The sequence below is a fragment of the Periplaneta americana genome, chromosome 1, assembly GCF_040183065.1.
Source record: "Periplaneta americana isolate PAMFEO1 chromosome 1, P.americana_PAMFEO1_priV1, whole genome shotgun sequence".
In the NCBI taxonomy this organism is placed as follows: domain Eukaryota; kingdom Metazoa; phylum Arthropoda; class Insecta; order Blattodea; family Blattidae; genus Periplaneta; species Periplaneta americana.
Genome location: NC_091117.1, coordinates 17,903,857 through 17,926,106, shown reverse-complemented (window position 1 = coordinate 17,926,106; position 22,250 = coordinate 17,903,857). Strand labels below are relative to the sequence as shown.

Below are 22,250 nucleotides of genomic sequence, written 5' to 3'. Positions count from 1 at the left end.
ATGAATGCTTGTGTTGCTGACACTGAAAGTAACAACAGTTCTGTGTGTCAGCAGCGTTATCCTTACCGTATTCAATTGATCACATATCCTTTGTGGTCACCATCCTTTAGTAAAAAAAAAAAAAACTAAGTTCTGTAACTAAATTTTTAATGCGAGAAAGCCTCATTTTTAATTCTTTTTTATTGAAAATGCCGTACAGTAGTGATCTGATATTCGAATGTTAGAGATGAAGATCTGTTTATTTTAAATATAGAACACAAAATATGAACTTTATATTTCTTCTTTGTAGGTAATATATTGATCCTTCTAGATGGTTGCCTACTAAAGATACTTTTGCCTAAATAAATTTGACATATAAATTGCTCCTGTTCCGGAGGATCTTTTCCATTCCATTAAGTTTCTGCACTCAGCTTAAAACGATGTTATGAACTTCTATTGCTCTGATTAACTTACAACTTCTTTACTGTGTTAACTTTTTCTGGCTGACTACTTTTGAAGTGTTATCCTTCATGGTCCAATAACACTTCGAAACTAGTCAGCCAAGTAATTATCTAAAATTTAACACATAAAGAAGTTGCAAGTTAACCAGTGATTATTATCTAAGTGTTAAAAGTGTATATAGAACAATGAAGAATTCTATTTGTTAGGCGGGATCATTAATAACTTTTTCTGCACAAATGAACAGTAATATTACACATTTACTATTGTAAATTATTGTTTATAAGTTTCCTGAGAATATACAGGGTGACTGTATGTAATGTCGTTAATTTCAGTGGTTATTCTTTGAGCTATTTCAAACAAAAAAATGTTAAATGCAATTTTTATCATTTTTTGCTTCCTTTTCGAGATAACAATTGTTTTATATGAAACATTTCATAGTGTGTTTTGTAAAAGCCATTGATTTAATTCCCAATATGCTCAATCAATTTAAGAAAGCAGTGTATTATGATAATGGATGATTGGAAGAATTTTAGTTTTGTCTGTTAAATGTGCAGAAATTTGATCTGAACAAATGTAACGTAAAATTCCTTGGCAGAATGAAAAGTTACATTTGTTCGATTCAAATTTCTGCACACTTAAAGGACAAAACTGAAATTATTTCAGTAATTTATTATAATACACTGCTCTCTTAAATTGACTGAGCATATCGGGAATTAAAGCAATGGCTTTCCCAAAATGAAATGTTTAATATAAAACAATTTTTATTTTGGAAAGGAAGCAAAAACGAGCAAAATTGTATTAAACTTTTTTGTTTGAAATATTTCAAAGAATAACCCCTGAAATTAATGACATTAATTACAGTTCCCCTGTATAAAAAATGTTGGCAGTCATTTACCTCAGATTCAATTATTTATGCTTCGATCTGTATTCAGTAGCAGAAGAATAACTTCAAATGTGAATGATCCAATATTATACGGAGATAATCAGAGTTTTGGAATTTTTAAAAGTACAGAACGATTATCTTACATTACCCCATGCTTCTTTTACCACTGATAACATTATCTCCTCCCACACCCCTGTCATTCCTGTAGGACTAATATACTGTAGATCACTTTGCCGTCATAGTAGATATTGCCTAAGCTGCACCTTGTGAAGATGGATCCACAGGACTTACTTGTCCAGTGTTCAGCATTTATACAGGGTGTATCTAAATTCATTACTCAAACTTCTAGGGATGATAGAAGAGACCAAAACAAACGTTTTTTTGTTAAATGACCATGGGTCGGAAACTAATAACTTTATTGAATGACAAAACCAGAAACTGTGCTGTACTATAAGGAATAGAAAATACAGTTGTAACGTTACTTATGACACTCATCCCTCAAAACAATTCCAATGAGTAATAATTTACAAGAACTATTCAAAAGTGCGGCCTCTTGCATCAGTACAAACTCTGCAAAGACGTGTCATTGCATGTCGTACATGATGTACTGTAGAGTGTCAGCAACTGCAAGCACCCGAGCGACAAGCTCTTCGATTAAATTGGATTCTCGTACACCAGGATCTTAAAGTGCCCTCACACACAGAAGTCAAATGGGAGAATAGGAGAACAAGCAACAGCCAATCCACTTGACTCTTGTGTGTGGGAGCACTAGAAGAGCCTGGTGTATGAGACTCCAATTGAATCGAAGGAAGAGCTTTTCACTCGGGTGCTTGCAGTTGCTGATGCTCAACAGCACATTGTGTACTGTTATTGCAAGTTATCTTGAACCTTACATCTCCTAAGTCTGTCTTTCGAACTGCTCTGTACGGCATGTATTCATCAACGTAACGGCACGGCAAGGATGCCCCTCCCTCGGGTAACGTGACTCTTTTCAGAAAACGTTGGTTCTTTCACTTCACAGCTCTCTACTGTAAAAGAACTTGGCTCAATACAGACATCATCTCACGACACTCTGGTTTTGAGAGGAGAACATAGCTTCGTAGCAGGTTTTAATTGACCTATAATGAGTAAATATTTAAATATAATCGTGTGTACATTCCTCCTCTCTCATCCGAGCTGGGGACCGGCAATGGCGGTAGGCCTACATTACTTACACCTAGGCTGATATGTACATATTCCTATAACAATATTTTACAGGCTTATTATTTGAATTTACATTCATTTACAATTATACACAATCCATATTCCTATCATTGCTGTCATCATCGTCATCACCTTCATCGCTTGATCCAAAATTAATTATTATTTCGTCAATGGCATCATCCATTCGGAATTATCTTCTTAAACGTAGGTACTATTTTCTGAACAAGATAGAATTCTTTGATGTATCCCGAATGACATGTTGATCGAAGTCATCCACTTCAACTTTACACAAGTCCTAATTCTGGAATGAAATAGTATGTTTTGCAGAACTATAACAAAATAACTTACAACAGTAATTCATTATGTCGCTCACAGTACACACACTATTGTACATAACTATTATAGCAATAATTTCTAAACATTACATACGTATTCTTTCCCGGAGTAGTGTGAGGTTCAGTCGGTTGTAATTCAATATTATTCTTAATTCTCTTCACGGAACTAATACTTCTGCCAGAGTATTTAGCCACTTTCTCATATTCCTTATCAAGAGGTTCCAGCAAACATTTGTTTAATTTTTCCCCCTCGCAACACTTATATTATATTTGCGATAATTTCTCTTTCTCCGCTGTGGATAACAGCGTTACTTTTTTCTGCGGTGGTGTGATTTCACCATAATTATTACCATGTGGTTGCTCCTCCATGTTAACACTACTGGTACGCAGTGAAGGAAATAGTTCTATGTATTTGACAAGAGATTATGATGCGGAGCATGTGCAAACAGCTCAGTTGGATCCACCCACGTTACGCACTTCCTTCCCTCTGCCTCTCTGTCCCCGCTCAGGAAGTTCAAGATAACTTGAAATGACAGTACTACGATAGGCAGTGACACATCTTTGCAGAGTTTGTATTGATGCAGGAGGCCACACTTCTGAACAGTTTTTGTAAAAGATTACAAACTGAAATTATTTTGAGGTACGAGTGTCATAAGTAACTTTACACCTGTTTTCTTTATTCCTTACTGTACAGTACAGTTTCTGGTTTTGTCATTCAGTAATTAGTTTCTGTCCCATGGCCATTTAACAAGAAACGTTTGTTTTGGTTTCTTGTATCATCCCTAGAAGCTTGAGTATTGAATTTAGATACACCCTGTATCAAGGATGGTAATAGTTGATCGAGAATTGGGTCTGCCCCTCAAACACCTGTTTACAACCACTGTTTTTGACAACCACAAATTTTATTTGGACTCTCTGAGATTTAAATTCTGTTCTGCAGCATGGAAAACCAATGTGCTAGCTGTTCAGTTATCAGTGCACTCTCAAAAAAAAAATTGTTAACATAAAGTATAAAACAAAACATACAGAATTGTAATATGCATCAGTAATTGCTGTCACTTTCACCTATTTCATGGTTTGTTATTAGAAATTTGCAAGTAAGAACACCATATTTGTTTGCATAAATGTAGTACTGTTATTAAACATATTGACTGTTAACAAGAGAGAGTCGACCTGGGTGGCGCAATTGATAAAGTGCTGGCCTGCTGTGCCTGAGGTTGCGGGTTAGTTCCCGGCCCAGGTCAATAGCAGTCGTGTCAGTAGATTTACTGGCATGTAAAAGAACTACTGCAGGACAAAATTCCGGCACACCGGCGATGCTGATATAAGCTCGGCAGTTGTGAGTGCCATTAAATAAACCATAATTAAAAAAGAGAGAGAGAAATATGTTATTGCTCTTACTCTTTGTTTCAGTGATTGTCCTCTTTGATGAAAGTGGTAATTCATATTACAAGCTTCACATAGTATTAAAATTGAAATTGGTGTGTGCAGTTTTGGTCGAAAATATGGTGTGGTATCCAAAATTTTCGGGACTGGTGCTCCCATTTGATCAATGTTAGCATAATGCTACAGAAGAGGGCAGTACTAGCGTATATCGCAAGTCAGTATACAAAATTTCAGTGAGTGGATACTTTGACATTTTACGTTCTTTTATTTGGAGTACATGTACTTAGCGTGTGGTGATATTGCGATGGATCCAAGAAAGGAATAGCGTGTGTACATCAAGTTTTGTGCAAATCTATAGAAAAGTGCATTAGAAACAAGTGCAGTGATTATGTGAGTATTCAGGAATGAAAGCATGAGCTGTACACAGGTATTTGAATGGTATGCGTGGTTCATGGTCAGTCGTACAGCTATTGAATTTTTTTTTTATTTTAGTAAGTTATTTTACAACGCTTTGTCAACATCTTAGGTTATTTACCATCTGAATGAGATGAAGGTGATAATGCCGGTGAAATGAGTCTGGGGTCCAACACCGAAAGTTACTTAGCATTTTCTCATATTGGGTTGAGGGAAAACCCCGGAAAAAACCTCAACCAGGTAACTTGCCCTGACTGAGAATCGAACCCGGGCCAGCTGGTTTCGCGGCTAGAAGTGCTAACCGTTACTCCACAGGTGTTGACTACATCTGTTGAAGATGACGAACACACAGAGAGGTCAAAAGCTTGACATTGTTGCCAGATTTCGCCAGCTCATTCGTTAGGATCGACACTGAACCATTCATGACCTTGCTAATGAAGTGAGAATTGGTTATGGGACATGCCAATGGATTCTGACTGATGAATTGGGTATGCATCGTGTTGTTGCCAGATTTGTATCAAGAATCCTGATAGATCAGAAGGAGCGTTGTATTGTCTGCAGTGAGTTTCTGGAGGTAACCTCTGACGATCCAGCCTTCTTGTCCAGAGTTATTATAGACGATGAGAATTGAATTTATGGTAATGAACTAAGACAAATCAACAATCCTCCAAGTGGAAAAGTTTACATTCACCAAAATCAAAAGCGAGGAAGGCCAAGAGCATGTTCATCATTTTTCTTGTATCAAGGGGAGTGTGTACAGAGAATTCGTCCCATCTCGCCAAACAGTAAATTTCACTTACTACTGTGATGTTTTGTAGTGGCTGTGTGAAAATGTGCGAGGAGTTTCCCCAAACTTTGACAGCAAAAGAATTGGCTGTTGCATCACGACAGTGTACTTCCTTGTTCAACACGAAATTTCTCACCGAAAACAAAAAAACACCGTTGTTGTTTCCCATCAACCTACTCTACTTGCCTAACTTGGCCCCTGTGTGAATTTTCTCTGTTTTCCCAAATGAAGATCAAGTTGATAGGCACAGATTTGATACGGTATAGGTGAGCCAAGCAGAAATGCAGGCAGTACTTTGACATCCTCATAGAAAACGACTTCCAGAAACATTTAAAAATGGCAGAATCACTGGGACCGGTATGTATGTGCGGAAGTGATCTACTGTGAAGGTGATGGTGGTGCTTAGACTCAAGGTGAGTTTTGACCATGTGGCAGCACCAATCTCGAAAATTTGATACCACCTCATACACGAGTGTTTCAGAAATAAAAGTGCAGTGTGATACTTGAGTAAAGGATAACCTATTGAAAAACTGCAATAGTTATTGAAATGATAATGGAACCATTTAAACCTGTGCTATGGTGATAATTCTTTCCGAAAATATTCATTAGTCACATATAAACACTTTTATTTTAGGTTATAACTTTTAACAAAATTATGTATTACGAGAAATATCCTCTCTTAACACTGTCATTGATTTAATTTAATAAAAAAGGTTAAATCAAATTTCTTATATGTCTTTTACATGGAATGCCATGTTTGCCAACTTCGACATTTAATTTAATAGCTGACACTCATAGATGCCTACATCAGAAGAACAGTGGACATATAGAATGCTGTAATCATGTATAGAAACAAAAGTTCGTAACCAAACAAGAGGTCCACATCTGTGGAGTAACGGCTAGCGTGTCTGGCTGCAAAACCAGGTGGCCCAGGTTCGATTCCCGGTCAGGGCAAGTTACCTGGTTGAGGTTTTTTCCGGAGTTTTCTCTCAACCCAATATGAACAAATGCTGGGTAACTTTCGGTGTTGGACCCCAGATTCATTTCACCGGCATTATCACCTTCATCTCAGTCAGACGCTAAATAACCTGAGATATAAAGTGTCGTAAAATAACCTACTGAAAAAAAAAAAAAACAAGAGATTAAGAGTACAGTGACCACAAGTGGTACTAATTTTGAGAGTCCCATATTCAGTCATTGTTTATATTTTTTTTTTGTAAGTGTATAAGTTTTTTTTATAAGTTTATTCTCAGAAAAATATAATACAAAGAAATTGTAAATACAAAAAAATTGTGCTGGTTAACTTTCCCAGATATTTTTCGTCATGTTGTTTTCTGACGAGGCAACTTTCCATAATCTTCTTCTAATCTATGAAGCACTTGAATGTAGTAAGCTCGCTGTTTGAAAAATCAAGTGCAAACCGTTGTTTTGGCACATCTAGATGTTGCTTGAGGGCTTCTCTTACATACTTCACAGTCTGCTCTGATATAGGAGTATGGTTCATCTGCGACATTTCCTGTTCTTCTAAATTTATTGCGAAGGAGTCTGATATTTCCTTTTGTTGATGCTGGTTTTCTAAATTTGCGTGTAAGCTCTTATTGCATGCAGCCCCTGCATACCCTAATTGTGCAATCATGCATTGCCAATAACCACTCATTCTTCTATATAAGGCACTCTATTTGATTGTCCTGAAACAAAAAAATTCAAACTTTTCACAAAATGGATTGAGACTTCATGACCCATATGTGAATGAGCTTCATTTAACTGCATAGATACAGTAGCATGCAAATTAATCCGAACAACGTAATTACTTATGCAAAAACACTCAAACGGGATAAAAAGGGATCTAAGACATACCTCAGTAATCTATGTGGCCTCCCTTGTTCCTAATAACAGCTCTGAGACGATTTGGCATGGATTCCACTAATTTCCCACAAATATTCTTCATTTCTTCATCGCGAAACCATACACCAATGAGGGCAGAAATCATCTTCTCCTTTGTAGAACAATCCATTTTTGCATTCTTCTTTTGCAAATTGACCACAAGCTCTCAATGGGGTTGATGTCGGGTGAGTTGCCTGGCCAGGGGAGTACCTGAATATTCTTCTTGTTGAAGAATTCTATAGTTTTTCGAGACGTATGGCATGATGCCAGGTCTTGTTGGAACACACCTCTGCCATCCAGAAATGATTTTTGCAGCTGGGGTACGATTCTGGTTTCCAATAAGTGAATATATTTGTCAGAATTTATCATTCCCTTGATAGGTATTAATGCTCCAGGCCCTTCATGTGTAAAACAACCCCAAAACATTACTTTAGGGGGGTATTTGGGTGCTTGTTGGAGATGAGCTGCTGTTACTTTTTCGGATCCTTTCCGTACGTAAGAAACATGGTGGTCGTGGACATCGAAATGAGACTCATTGGAAAAAAGTACATTCTTCCAGTCATTCACTGTCCAGTGTTGATGTAATTTTGCCCACATTAAGCATTTTTTGCACATAACAGGGGTTAGCAGTTGCTTCTTAATAGGCTTACGAGCCCTTCGTCCAGCTTCCAAAAGCCTACGCCACACTGTTGTGAGTGAATATTCGCCCCAGTGGTAGCCATTAACTAGCGGGTTAAGTCGACAGCAGTTAGTCTATGATTTAATTTACTTTTCCTGACAATTAAACGATCATCTGCAGGTGAAGTCTTCCTTTTCTGCCACAGTTTCCTTTTTTCTGGGGTGTGATGGATCCAGTCTCCCTGTATCGTTTTATGATCGAATTAACAGTAGCCAAACTGATGTGACATTCTGCAGCAATTTGCATCTGTGTCATAGAAGAATGCTCTGCTAATGTTATAATTTTAGACCATTTTCGTGGAGTTGTATCCATTTGTGAAGACGACAGAATGTACACAGGATTGCAGTATTAAGTCTTCAACACAACTGAAATGCTTATAAGTACAAAACGACAGGCAAAATGTCACATATTATAAAAAAAATAATGACAGACCTTCAACAATGGAATTACATGTACTACAGATGTCAATTAAAGCGATATGAGCAGCTGTGAGGCCAACAATGACAGAAAATGTAAAAATATGTCGTGTTCGGATTAATTTGCACACTACTGTGTACTTCCAACTACAAAGTGATTCATATAAAATGCATACTTTTCATTATGTGTTTATTTAATGTTGCACTACATTTTAAATGTACAGTATTTCTGGAAGATTACTTTACCTCTACATTAAGTGCTGAAAATGCCCTTTTTCTGCTCCAAGGCACAGTGGATCATTCCATTCCATATTCTTGGCCATTTGTTGGAGCATTGCGTTGTTACAACTGTTGATTTCATGTGTAATATTCTCCTTCAGATCTTTCAAAGTTTATAGACATGTAACATAGAGTCTTCCCTTCAGCTAACCCCACAGGAAGAAGTCTGATGAAGTGAAATCCAGTGATATTAATGGCAACAAGTTCCTGGAGATAATGTAGTCTTCAAAGAAACTTTGGATCAGCACCATGGACTCATGTGACATATGAGAAGTGGCACCATCCTGTTGAAAGAACTCTCAACATAGCTAAATATCATCAAATTACTCTATGAATTCCATGAAAATGTGTTTGTACTGTGTGGTGTTCACTGTTACTTCGAAAAAAATTAGAGCCACTATTCTCTCTGCTGATATTGCACACCAAACTCCGACTTTCAATGGGTGCATACGTGCTTCATGAATAGCATGTAGATGTGTGTGTTTTGTGAGTTATGTAGCCACATAAGTGAAAACTATTTCTCGTCTGTTAACCATGCAACAGTGAACAGTGGTCATCTGGAACCCTCGACAATAATTATTCCACCCTTTTAAACTTATCTGGCACCACCAGCTCATAGATAGCTAATTCCTAATGTTGCTTCTTCACAGCTCTCTGACACAAGTACGAGTAACTGGTCTCTTGTGACAAGACACCTCACAGACTTACATGGCGACTGTTTGTCACTCCCGAACATTCACAGGAACTGCTAGCAATGTAGATAGACGATGCATGCTGTTTTACAAGATGTCCAGTTGTTTCCAACTTGTGTACCAGTCAGAGGTCTGCATCGGACGTTTTCGCTCGAGCACCAAGTAGTTCATAGCATAATCCAATAGGTAGCGCACATGCATGATGGGTAAAATTGTCGCGAGCGATAAATCCTCGAACGGTATAAGCCGAGTGTTAGACATTCGTTCTTGTTACAGTGATGAACTGTGTAGTAACATCATAGATGTTTATCATTTCAAAACTTTGCAGTGTTTAACTAACCTCTCCATAGTACAACTACAAAACTTGCTTTAAAATGTAATATAAATGTTGTAGGTAAATCTCCCCCCCCCCTCCCCACACAGGAGTAATATTGTTTTTGCCACATCTGATAGATGTTATTGGATGTAAATGTAATTATTATAAACGGAGAACACAATCACGATAATGCAAGAACCGTATTAAGTTTTCTAGTAATAATAATAATCTCTAATAATTAGTGTATCAATCTTTGCGTCTGTAATAGTTGTGCAGCATGATTATTCCTTTTTATTATATTTTCTGTGACGTTATCTCTGTACTAATATTGTTATTAATTTACTGCTATATAATAATATTTCGTAAAACGTTTCTACAATGTCGCAGCATATAGGCAGAACACTATGTATGGACCTATCATATTATATATGTGCTAAATCAAATATTGAATAATAATTAATTAGGAATAATAACTGTATATCGAAGTTTTTCATACTATTTTAATTATAACTTCATGTTCCTGTTTTGGTACGTTCCATTAGACATTTGTCATAAACGCAGAAAATAAATATATATTATTATAATGTACCGAACTTAAAACTGAGACGATTCTTCCGACGCTGGGGTGGAATCCGGTGTGGCTTAGTGGATAAAGCGTCAGCACGTAGAGCTGAAAACCCGGGTTCAAATCCCGGTGCCGGAGAGAATTTTTCTCCGTTCCATTACTCTTTCATCGCAGAAAATAAAGCCTTATTTTTACCGTGTGAGAAAAACATATGTGTATCTTATCTGTCGCCTTCCGTACAAGATAAGACATGTCTGTGAGATGACCTTGTACTGTGCTTCTATTTATTACGAGCGTATCACGACCGATCGTATCTCACTCGAGCGATTTAACTCCAATGCAGCACTTTGGTAGCAGTGCCAATGTTGTGTTCCTGTTTGGACGATCTTGAACACCAAATTCCCTCTGGTATCCTCTTTGTATCTCTGTGACTGAGTTATCGAACAGTTCTTCACAAGGACCAGCTGTTGTAATGTGTACTGCATCTTCAATGATAATGACTAGATTGCTGTGGCACACAAAACAATGAACACGCGGACAGTTCCAAATTGTGAAACAGCTGCATCATCTCGTGAGACAGACTCCTCAATTTCCTGATTGTTGTTTAGTCAACTGTGCGAAGACAGATCTGAACCTCACAAGTGATACCAACATGGCACCACTTACAAGACAACTAGGCTAGGAGATGATAGGGTAGGGTGGCCAGTTCCTGTCCCCCTCCTTTGCATACAGCATTAATGAAACGAAATTCCGAGACCTCCAGTGTAATTTGAAAGGGAAATGAAACATCATGATGTATTCCTGTTCAAATGAATGAATGAAAGAAAAGCATGAGTTTTATATGAATCATTGTGTACAGTCATTTAATCCAGGAAGTATGAATGTGATATTTTTATGTTAAAGGTAAACAAAAGCAATCTGACTTCTGTGTTTAGAGTGTGTTTATGTTTATATTAAAGACACTGCCTGCTGGATCGCATCTTATAGCTGCGTAAACTGCCTGCTCCATCAAAGTTATTTCGCCGCTATAAACATTATCAGTATATGCAAAGTCACTACCTGCCACCTAGCAGCTACTCGTGCATAATCGTTGATTGGGCAGGCAGTGTAAGCAGCCATAGGATGTGATCCAGCAAGCAGTGATTAAAGATAAACAAAACAAAATAAATCTGGCTAAGATACAATCTTTCAGGCCAAATACTGGGTAATTTTTGGCACTGGACTCTGGACTCATTTTGCCAGCATTATCACCTTCATCTCACTCTGATGCTGGATAACCATAGGAGTTGATAAACCGTCGTAAAATAACCAATAAAAAAAGATACGATCTTTCAAAGTATTACCTATCTCAGTACTAATGTTTTTCAATTTTTTTTATTTATAAAAATGAGGGTTTGATTACAAACTATTTCTGGCGATAGTTGTTTGTTTTTGTGCGTAAAATCAGGATCTGATGAAAAAGTTCGAGTTCTCATTTAAAAAAAAATACAAAGTTGATCTTAAAATGACCTTGATAACCTCCACGAAATGAAAGGAACCGCTAAACTGGAGAATTCCCACGGTATCTTTGAACCGTGCCATTACGTTTAGCACCAAATTTAAGTAAATACACAATCTCGCCAACATAGAACATGACGATGTGTGGCGTCGTTGTAGGGAGAAATTTGTTTCTTTTCTCTCTCTACCTCCTTTGTTCTGAATATTACTGAGATATAACACCACTGTTAGCTACAAGATATATTTGTGCGAATATATTGAAGTAGATTACGTGACTTATTACGTGACTTAGATGAGAGTCTCGAGACAAAACAGTTTTGCTATATTTCTTTTTTTTTATTAAATGTTAAGCACAGGAACGCCATTTCGTACTTTTATTTAAGAAACAAGCCAAACAAATTATCTTTGCATCAAAAACGGATGCTCCCTGGACCAAATTATCGTATTTTATAATTGTTTGAATGCAACAGAAGCCAGAAGTCTTGCACTTGACTAATGCAATGAATTATTTAAGAATATAGTCGCGAATTTTACTACCACCATTTCGATTGTGTTTTGTGTGGCATGGCTCGGTACGGCCTGGTGACTAGTGGCCAGCGAATAACATCGACTATCGACATTGCTCTGCCGTGGGTATTATCCAGTTGTTCCAAAGGAACTAATGCCATTCTTTTTCCTTTAAACAAATAAATGTATTGTCTTCTCGCAAACACGTTGTTTTCGAGATAAAGCAACTGTAAAGTTAAAAAATAATAATAAAAAACACATCCACTGTATATTGCATAATTTTGTAAATACAGTTCACTAACTACCCCAAAACGCATATTCACTCTTATTTGCAGTATTGTGATCAAGTATTGTTTATGCTGCTGTAAAAAAAAAAAAACATTGTACACATTTCTGTTGACAACTCTACTTGTGGACACTGCTGTAAGTTCTACTGGAGCTCATTTTGTGTTGGGCAGAATGTGGAAGTTTTACGACAATTAAAACATTTTTTTCTTTTTCTCATATATGGCAGCATAGAGAGAGTATTGTGATGGCATAAAATTTCACATGAGAATTTGACTTAAAAACATGCCCTATTCTCTTGAAACTTATAAAGCTGTTTTCAACAGTTTTCTAATATCCACAGTTATTGCAACAAAAAAGAAATAATATTAGATTCGTGTTATAATGTTTTCTGAGGAAATCTATTTCGGCAAAGTGATGTGCTTCTGTTAAGAATAATATAAGCACAACTTTCATTTCATATCCACATCCATATTAACTTCATAATGCTGTTTCTGCGAAGATGTTAATAGTGTTCGGGAAGTTGAGAAAATATCAGCCTTTCTTTGCGTATTTCCTTCACAGCTTTTCCAATGATGGGGAAGAAATATAATCCCAAGAAGATGTCGAAGAGTGTAGTTAATTTACTGATTTTTATAAGCAGTTTTTAGTTCTTCCATACAAGGAGTTGGGGGATCGTGATCTGTAAACATAAAATTTTTAACGAAATCCCTATCAAGTTGTGGAGTTAGGATACTTCAACATATCTGTTACAAATTAGGTGGTCAGTTCCCCTCCCCAAAGTTATTTTAAAGCGATGTTGGCACTTGGTTTTTTAGTTACACATTAGTTGCAGCTCTGTCAGTTGGCCCAGTTGAGTAACTAATATTATGGACTAGTGTTCACTTACCTTTAAACTCTCTTAGGTTGGATTACACTAGAAATGTGTTTAAACATACTTGAATCTTCGTTGGTAGCTCAATTGACAGAATGATGACTTACATAGACCGTGGGCCCGTGTTCAGATCTGGTGATGGTGGATTTGTAAAACGAAGAGGTATTTTTTTGCATAAGTGATGGGATGCTTGTGAATTATAGAAAAATTGTGAAATGGTAGTTAGGAGGTGGGAGTACCCCAAGAAAACCTGCTGAAACACATATTGTACACCACGAATTTCATGGAGATCTGACGTGATTTGAACTCTGGAATCTAGCATAAAAACCAACACACTAGTCATTTGGCTTAGCATAGGTTACGTGTGTTCATTGCAATCAGTGGCGGCTTCTCAAGGGGGTTGCAGGTTTGTACACCCCCCAGTAATGTTCCTAATCTCCCGGCTTTGTTACTATTAAAAATATATTTTTTTTTAACAATTTTCATTCATGACTATCTGCAGCTGGCGTCTTGTTTTGTACGCCTGCAGGAGCCTTCGAGCCTCTTGGTTTGCAAAGATGTTGAAAACCTATCGAAGGTAGTGTATAGAGATGTTTGGCTAATGCGGGGACAGGGAGTTAGAGGTGTGGTCTACTGCTTTCCTCATTGAGAACGATTTGTCGCACTCCCTGACATGGACACCAACGTCAGTGCAGAAGAAACTAAATTCACTGGGAAACTATCTGTTTCAACTAGACATTTGTCCGAAGTAATAAGCATGAAAAATGTATTCATCCGGCTTGTGCAATGAACAGTCGCATATTTCGCACATTACTTTCTCAATCTGCATCCACACAAACAGCACAATACATAAAGGAGCTTGTATTTTGCTTTAAAGTTGTAAGAGTTGTCGTTCTTACAATAAGTGCTGCTATCTCCCCACAGCCTACGAAAGCTGCATTTGAATTTTATGAACGAAAACGTTAGACTTGGTACTTGGTAGCATTCTGATGACGATTCTGTGCTCAAATGTTTTTCATGAGGGTAAATCGCAATATAGAGAGCTCCATCCACGACCCCGTCCACTTTTGGACTTCCTGTATAAATAGGTATGCTTGTATTTAGTCATTTTACTTATTAATTGCATATAAATAACTTTATAGTGTATATGCCCTCAGGTATACACGGTTTTAAACTTTAAAGTAAAGTATGTTTAACTCCTCTTCGATATCCATTGTGCACCACCATATTTTCAAACCACCAGCCGCCACTAATTGCAATTGAATTTGAAAAGAATCAAACACACTTTGTTTATTTGTGTATCTGTATGTCATTTCGTTTTTCAACTAAGGTATTTTTTATAAAATTGTATACAGGGTGGAAATAATTCAACTGTGCAGATTTTAACAACTTATTCCTTCAGTTATAGATCTCCCGTTTTGTGCAAGAGGTATCATATCAAAATATTTTATGAATGGCGGGGAAAATATAAATTTCAAGAACTCTCTAGTGACAGAGATAGTGACTACAATCAAGTGTATCTGTGGCGATGCTAAGAAATCATTTATTGGAGATATACACTGTTATTAATTAAGAAAATGATCTATTTATATTTATTACAATGATTTATCTTATAGGTTACATGCATCAGATAAATACAATAAATATTAGTAACATATAATGCTAGTAACACTTGAAATAATAATAAAATTTATCAAATATCATACAAACATTTTCACTTTATTTTTAAACTTAAGAATGTATAGATTGCTTAGGTCTGGATTATTTTTCAATACTGAATTGTATAATAATAATATAATAATAATAATTGTATAATAAATTACAAAATGCATAATAAGTTTTATATTTTTATTTTAATGCATTCTGTAGACCTCTTGAATCTGCACAGTTATGTCACTTTCACCCTGTTTAGTTAACTGCACATTTTCTATATAATTATGGCACCATAATTTTTCGTTTGGGTGGGCAGAACTTATGAAGGTGGGCAACTGTCTTGTGTCCCACATTTTTAGTATATGGGAGTGTATTATTGCTACTCAAGGCGTGTATTAAATAATAACACAGATTGGCACATGATTCAGTGTATATTTGCCCTCCATCTAGATGTGAACCATATATAAACTTGTTGAAACTGGAATTTAAAGAATATTTAAGCATGTTTGCCTACTGATTCGAGACTGTGCTTAGGCATGCATTCAAATCCAACTTGGATTGATTACCTGAGTTTTTTTTCCCGAAGTTTTTCCCAACTGTAAGGTGTATGTCAGGTAATTCCATGGCGAATTCTGGGAAAGTTCTAGTTTCATTATAAATGTTAATGTGGAATGGGCATGGGTGATCTTTGGGTGGGAAACAGCGGGTGCGACATCATAAGTATACAGCAAGTTACTTTTTATACAGGGTTTTTGAAAATTGACGCATAATTTCAATTAAAATTGAATGATGGGATTTTGGACAAAAAGCACAGACACATCAAATCTTTTATTTAGAAAGAAATATTTTTATGGAAACAAAACATTTTAGCAATTATTGTGCGAGTTATAACTCCGAAAACATTTTTAAATGGCATCTTACAGTTTTTTTATGTTGTTTGAAAAATCGAATGTTTTATGCAATATTTCGTTTGTTTTATACAGAAGTACTAGAGTTATGGCTGCTATGGTAACAATTTTATGGTTGATAAATTATGTTAGTCTTTTTGTTATGAAAACAGTTTTATTGTTGAAATCAATATAAAACAAGAAAATGAACTCATCCAAATCGGCCATTTATTTCTCAGTCAGTAGAAGTGAAATTCGGAAGATTGGAAGAAGAGGACACATAGAGTGGCCTGCAAAATCACCTTATCGTTCTCCATTTGAATATTTTTTATGAGGATATCTAAATAGTATGCTGGTGATATTGACTAATGAGGAAGGAGTATAGAGAAAAGAACCAGAAGCAGTTGATAAAAATCAAAAGTAGTTTGTACTGTGCCTTGTCATATTAATGGGGAACATTTCGAATATCTAATTAAATAATTCAATGAATATGGCATGTCTTCTACATAAATTCAAGAAATCAGAGAAATGCCAAATTCAGTTAAAATAATGACTTCTTCCAAGAACGTAAATTTAAAAATACACTCTTTCAGATGATATTAAAAAAAACTATAAGGTGTAATTTTAAAATGTTCTCGATGATGACATAACTCGCACAAAAATAGTCATAAAATATTTTGTTTTCTTTATAAATAACAGGGTTTGAAGTAGGTGAATCTTTTGTCCAGAATATTCTCATTCAATTTTAATTGCAATTATGTGTTACCACCAATTTTGAAAAATTCTATATGTCTTTGAAGCATATTATATCTATCATTGTTAGGGGTGTGATTTTGTAGTGATTATTTTACCCTGATTTCGGTGATTAAAATAATTCAATTTCAGTGAATATTTCTTAAAAAAAAAAAAAAAAAGCAAGCAATTGCGTGGATATTTCGCGCCCTAAAGAAACTCATAAAATAGTCGAGTAACATTTTTTTTTATTGTAACAATCTCTTTGAAACTAACGGAAAATTGTTAGTATCATAATTTCATTCGACTTTATGGGAGTGATGACACTGTCTTCTTGATCTCGTGAAGGCAGTTGTTGCAGGAAAGAAAAATGATCATTGCCAGATGTCATATGCATGTAATGCTGAACCATGAAATATGTAGAAATGTTTATGTATATTTTATTACAAAGAAAAATTTCACGTTTTATTTGGAAGAAAGAGTCATTTTTCATGCGAATTCTCCATAAAATCTGTTTTCTTTTAATATATCGCGATTATGAAGTAATTTCGTGGATTTCTTATCAATTTCGCGAAAATTCGATGACATATTTCACTTAATTTTGGACTTCCATTAAGGGATTTGCATTCTCCATGCATAAAGTTAAGTTTTTTTAACACATTTCACATATATTGTTAATACCAAAACGTCACACCCCTAATCATTGCTAAATAGAGAAGGCATCTTTGTACGAGAGAAAAATTTACTTTAGCCAGCAGTAAATATTTATATAATTTTGACTTTCCAATCTCTGTTGACCTGGAACATACCAGTTGAATTTTTAATGCCATCAAAATCGTAGCTATGCACTACATATATGAGATTTCAGATAATTCTTAGACTAGCACTTCTACAATCAAATCATATTGCTTGTATTATAAGGTATTCGTAATTTTTTTGCTCAAATCCAGTATATAATCCAGTGTAGTGTTGGTATAATTCTTATTCTTTTATGTTCTTTTCTAAGCCCTAATTAGTCACTCATTTCCTTCGTATTGTTAATAGAAGCTGTATTTATACTGTTATAGCAGGTTTTATTCAGTAATAGCCGTTACTTACAGGACTAATGATAAATTCTGATTAAAAATTCATTTCATAACAATTATGTTTTCAGGGATAAAGTTTATGAGTTCCCATACTGCACAACCACGTTATTTTGATATAGAATCGGATAGGAATGCATGAGTTGCTTCGAGGGAGTTTTAAACAGGGTAATTCAAAAGGCTTCATCAAAACTTTAGGCACATATACAGGATACCAAGTAGAACACCTGAATAAAAATCTGTGTAGTCAACCTGTGACACTATGAGACCTTTGATGCTGTCACGCCCAGACCACTTTGAATATTCCATAAGGATCACACAGTATTGTAGCTTAGCATTGCCTACTGACCACATGAACAAAGAACCGTGCTAGTAGTCTTGATTCATGTAATTAAAGCATCTTTTAGAAAAGTGATGGGAGGATTCATGGAACTGCTATAATTGCATTTTATACTATTTTTTATTGTTATTGTGGTGAACGTAGTTAGGATTGTTGTAAGGGTGAGCATAGTTAGGATTGTAAAGATGTTTCAGATTTGAAAAAAAAAAGTTTATCTTTTTTTTTTTTATGTCTTCATGCTGTGAATGTATGGATGCATTCGAGAAGGAGAAGGTATTTCAGAAAACAGAATTTAGCAATAGCTTATTTGTTACCGTGGCAAGAATTTATGTTGTTGACATATTTCATTCTTTGAGTTTACATTTGGTATAGCTTCTGAAATACAATTATTAATGTGTATATGTATATATATATATATATATATATATATATTTACTAATCTGAAATATCAGTACAAATTATATTTTCTGAAATACAATTGATTATTTCTGAAATACAACTGGAAAAGGTGTAGGTGTTTGATGCTGAATGAAGCATCAAACAGCTTTCAACACTTAAAAATCCAATTTTTGGACCATGGCTCCCTGTCTCCCCCTTCCACCCCAAAAGTTGCCTCATCTTCCATTGAGGATGATAAAAATCATCACCCCACTTTGAATGCCTATCTCAAAGCTAGTATTAAGGTAAGCGTTCACTACATCGTATCGCACTCATCGGATGAATCGGAAAAAGGCTATCTTTGCTGTAATTGTTATATAACCACGCTCACTACATCGTATCGGACGCATCGCCTATTGGCAAATCTGTCCACGTTTCTCGGATGGGCAACTTTTCCGATGCGTGCGATCATGGCCTTTTTTAATAAATCAATTTTAATTGGTCAGCTGTTACTATTATGTTGTGCCATGATCAGTGTCGCGCCAAAATGGCAGACGGAAATCTTATTTCGCATGTAGAAAATTGCGAAGAATTATATAATTTGAGGCATTCCCATTACAGTAATGAAGTCGTTTCTTGCAAATATATTATGTAACCAATATTTCTTTCGTTTCTTCCTCTTCAATTAAGATGCATGAAGCAAATACAAATTCTTATTCGCTAACAGACGTAATTAATAGACCTAACCTCAACTCCTCTGCTTTCAGCAATGTCAATATCGTACGACGTCATGTTTTAAACAGCTGATAGGGGAATCCGATGAGGCGATGAGGTGGAGCCGTTACAGTGAACACACTGCACTTAAAATATCCGTTGTGTGCGATTCGTACGAGGAGTGCGATACGATGTAGTGAACGCTTACCTTTAAAAGGCCTTTACATGCATGAGTTATTTGTGAAAATTGGTTTTACATGCAGCTTGCACAAAGCAACTATATCGTGGAGACTTTAGTGAGAAATTTATTGTATATACTTGAGCAATATAATATTGAGATGATGCTATAGTGAATTTCTCTTCAGTTATTTGTCATTGTAGTTGGTTTTGGTTGCATCTGTTACATAATGTCATATCAGTTAATCTCGTAATGTACATGAGCTAGGCTTAGTTCTTTGCATCTGCACATGTGCACAAACCAATTAGCACAAATTGCTTAAGCTTGTAAATGACCCTCCATGCATAAATAATAGTACCGGTAGTAGTGAAATATAATTATAAACAAATGTCATAATGTCAGAGAAGCAATGCCCAATTATTTTAGCACTGTGTGATCATTGCCATATTCACCACTGATCTAGGTGTGGCAAGCATCAGTGGTCCATAGTCCCACAGATTGAATCCATTGATCATGGGCGTGGCTTTGTATTCCAGACTTGTTCTACATGATGTCCTGTACGATTTCCGAAATTTTTGTTGAAGAAGTCTATCCATTTTTTACTTAAAAATTAATCTGTTGTAGATATTGTGCCAACTTTTGGATTGTTTGTAAATTGGAAAGGAATGCTATAAATAGTTCAGAATCAAGTAGCCTGGTATCTTCACACAACTTGAATTCTCTGAAGCCATATTGAATCATTTAAGCCTTATGCAGACATTTTTTGTATGAAGTATAATTATGTAGTCTTTGAACATGTGTAAAAGAAATTATAATCCAGTACCTTCATATGTAGAATGACACTTATTTACAGTATATTTCAATAATTGTTCTTAGATTGTCAATACTAAAAAATGTATTTTAATTACACAAAAGAGCAGACAGTGAAAGTAATGATTTTTCGTCTTAAAATTGTTTACTTTCATTGTAGTATCTTTTGTAAAATTATATTTGTAGCTGTGATTATGAATGAAATTTAAATTGGTTTTTAACTTTTGTTTCAGAAATGAGTATCCATTTTTGAGGGTTGTAAAACGTTCTACAATTTTTAAGCTAATGTGCATGTGCTAAGAGACTTGCACAAACGGCATGTCAAGATCAGCATTTTATCGCAGTGATATGTAAAAATCGTTTATTTTTCTCGTTCAAATCCTACTTTTTTTAATTTTCTTTGCCATCACTACTTTCTCTTTCCGACAAATATGAGAATGGTAATATTGTTATTAATAAATATATTTCTTGCTCTCCTAATCAAAGAATTAACACTTTCTGCCCGGCCTTGGTAATATTACTACGTAATATGACGCAACAATCTGGCTAACTTTAAGAAATTTCTGCACAAAAACTGATTGTATAAAGAAATTCTTTACTGATTGTTGGCTCTGGATTTTTCCTGTTAGACTTTAAAACAGACCACTAACTTAACGGCATTATATGCAGTACCATCTAAGTACAGTACTGTGTCTCAAATTCTTGGTAGTTGCCTGAATCTTTTTTGTGTGCCTCGGGTTGCATTTCATAACAAATAACAACAATGTTTGACCACAGAATAAACATAGAACATGCATGTAGAAAAATGTTTTCTGTATAAATGATTCAAGTCATTTTTAAATGAAAATTTTGGCAAAATGAATAGGCTGACACTGAGTGCGAATGTGAAATGAATGTAACCTATGTACATAAACAGTACAGACCTTATTATTATTGTGAATGTTAAATTAAGGTTCAGATTGTTATGAGCTCAGTGTATATGTCAAGTATGTAAGGCATTGCTTCCAGTTGTATCACATAAAAGTGAACCACAGGCAGAAATATAGTAAGCCATTACACTTCAGTGTGTGTGAATGTGTGGAAGAAAATCTGAGAATGATGGATCAATACTTGCTAATTATACAATTTAAGAACCGATGTCTTTCCCAGAAGTGTGAATTCGTGTACTGTCTAAGGCTTTACTTTTCACTTACCATGTTTGTCTCTGGACCCTGAGATATGCGGGTTCAGTACCCACCAAGAGTAATGGATTTTTAGATGGGAAATATTAAAGTAGAATTTCCATTGGATGACTTTGGTCCCATGTAACTGCATGTAACATTACTTTGTTCTGCTAATTTGGCACCAAGATAATGATCGTGGAAGCCTGTGGTAGAAAAGAGTGGGAATATGTCAGTTCATTATCTCACTGATCTACCGTCACAAATGTGTAATTATACCTGCAAAGCACTAATACGAGGTACACAATTTGAAAATGGGGATCAGTTAAGGCAAGACTAGTCGAAAAGATCAAATGACGTAGCTGTGAAGTACCATTGGAAGTCACCCAATCAGCTTCAAAACTGTCATAAGTTATTTGCTCTCCACACCTTCCCCTCTCCCCCCAACCCATTAACATCCTTCAGGACATGGTTACACATTTATTTGAAACTAGCTGTACCCGTGCGCTCCGCTGCACCTGTTAGAAATAAATATAAAATAATTATGTAATTAAAATAGGACATTTGATCCAGGGAACATTCGTGTTTGATATAAGGATAAATCGTTTATTATGTTACTTTATTTAAATTGTATTTAAAAAATTAAAATGCTATCATTTTGATCCAGAGACCACTCATTTGCTTATAAAAATTATTTTAGGAAATACAGGAAATGAATGCCTATCAAGTTTTCTGTGCATAAGAAGCTATTTTAATCTTACCTGTCCTCGATTCACTCAGAAGTTACTGTAATAACATTATAGCATTATGTCCATTTAGAGAAACTACACTTTCCAATGGTGAATTAATAATTAATTATACAAATCGGTTAAT

General features: G+C 35.5%; 1 protein-coding gene across 4 annotated transcripts in view; it reads left to right on the top strand.

Annotated features, from left to right (window-relative positions):
* LOC138710146 (uncharacterized) overlaps positions 1–22,250 on the top strand; it is a 275,652-nt gene that overhangs the window by 252,105 nt on the left and 1,297 nt on the right. The window lies entirely within an intron of this gene.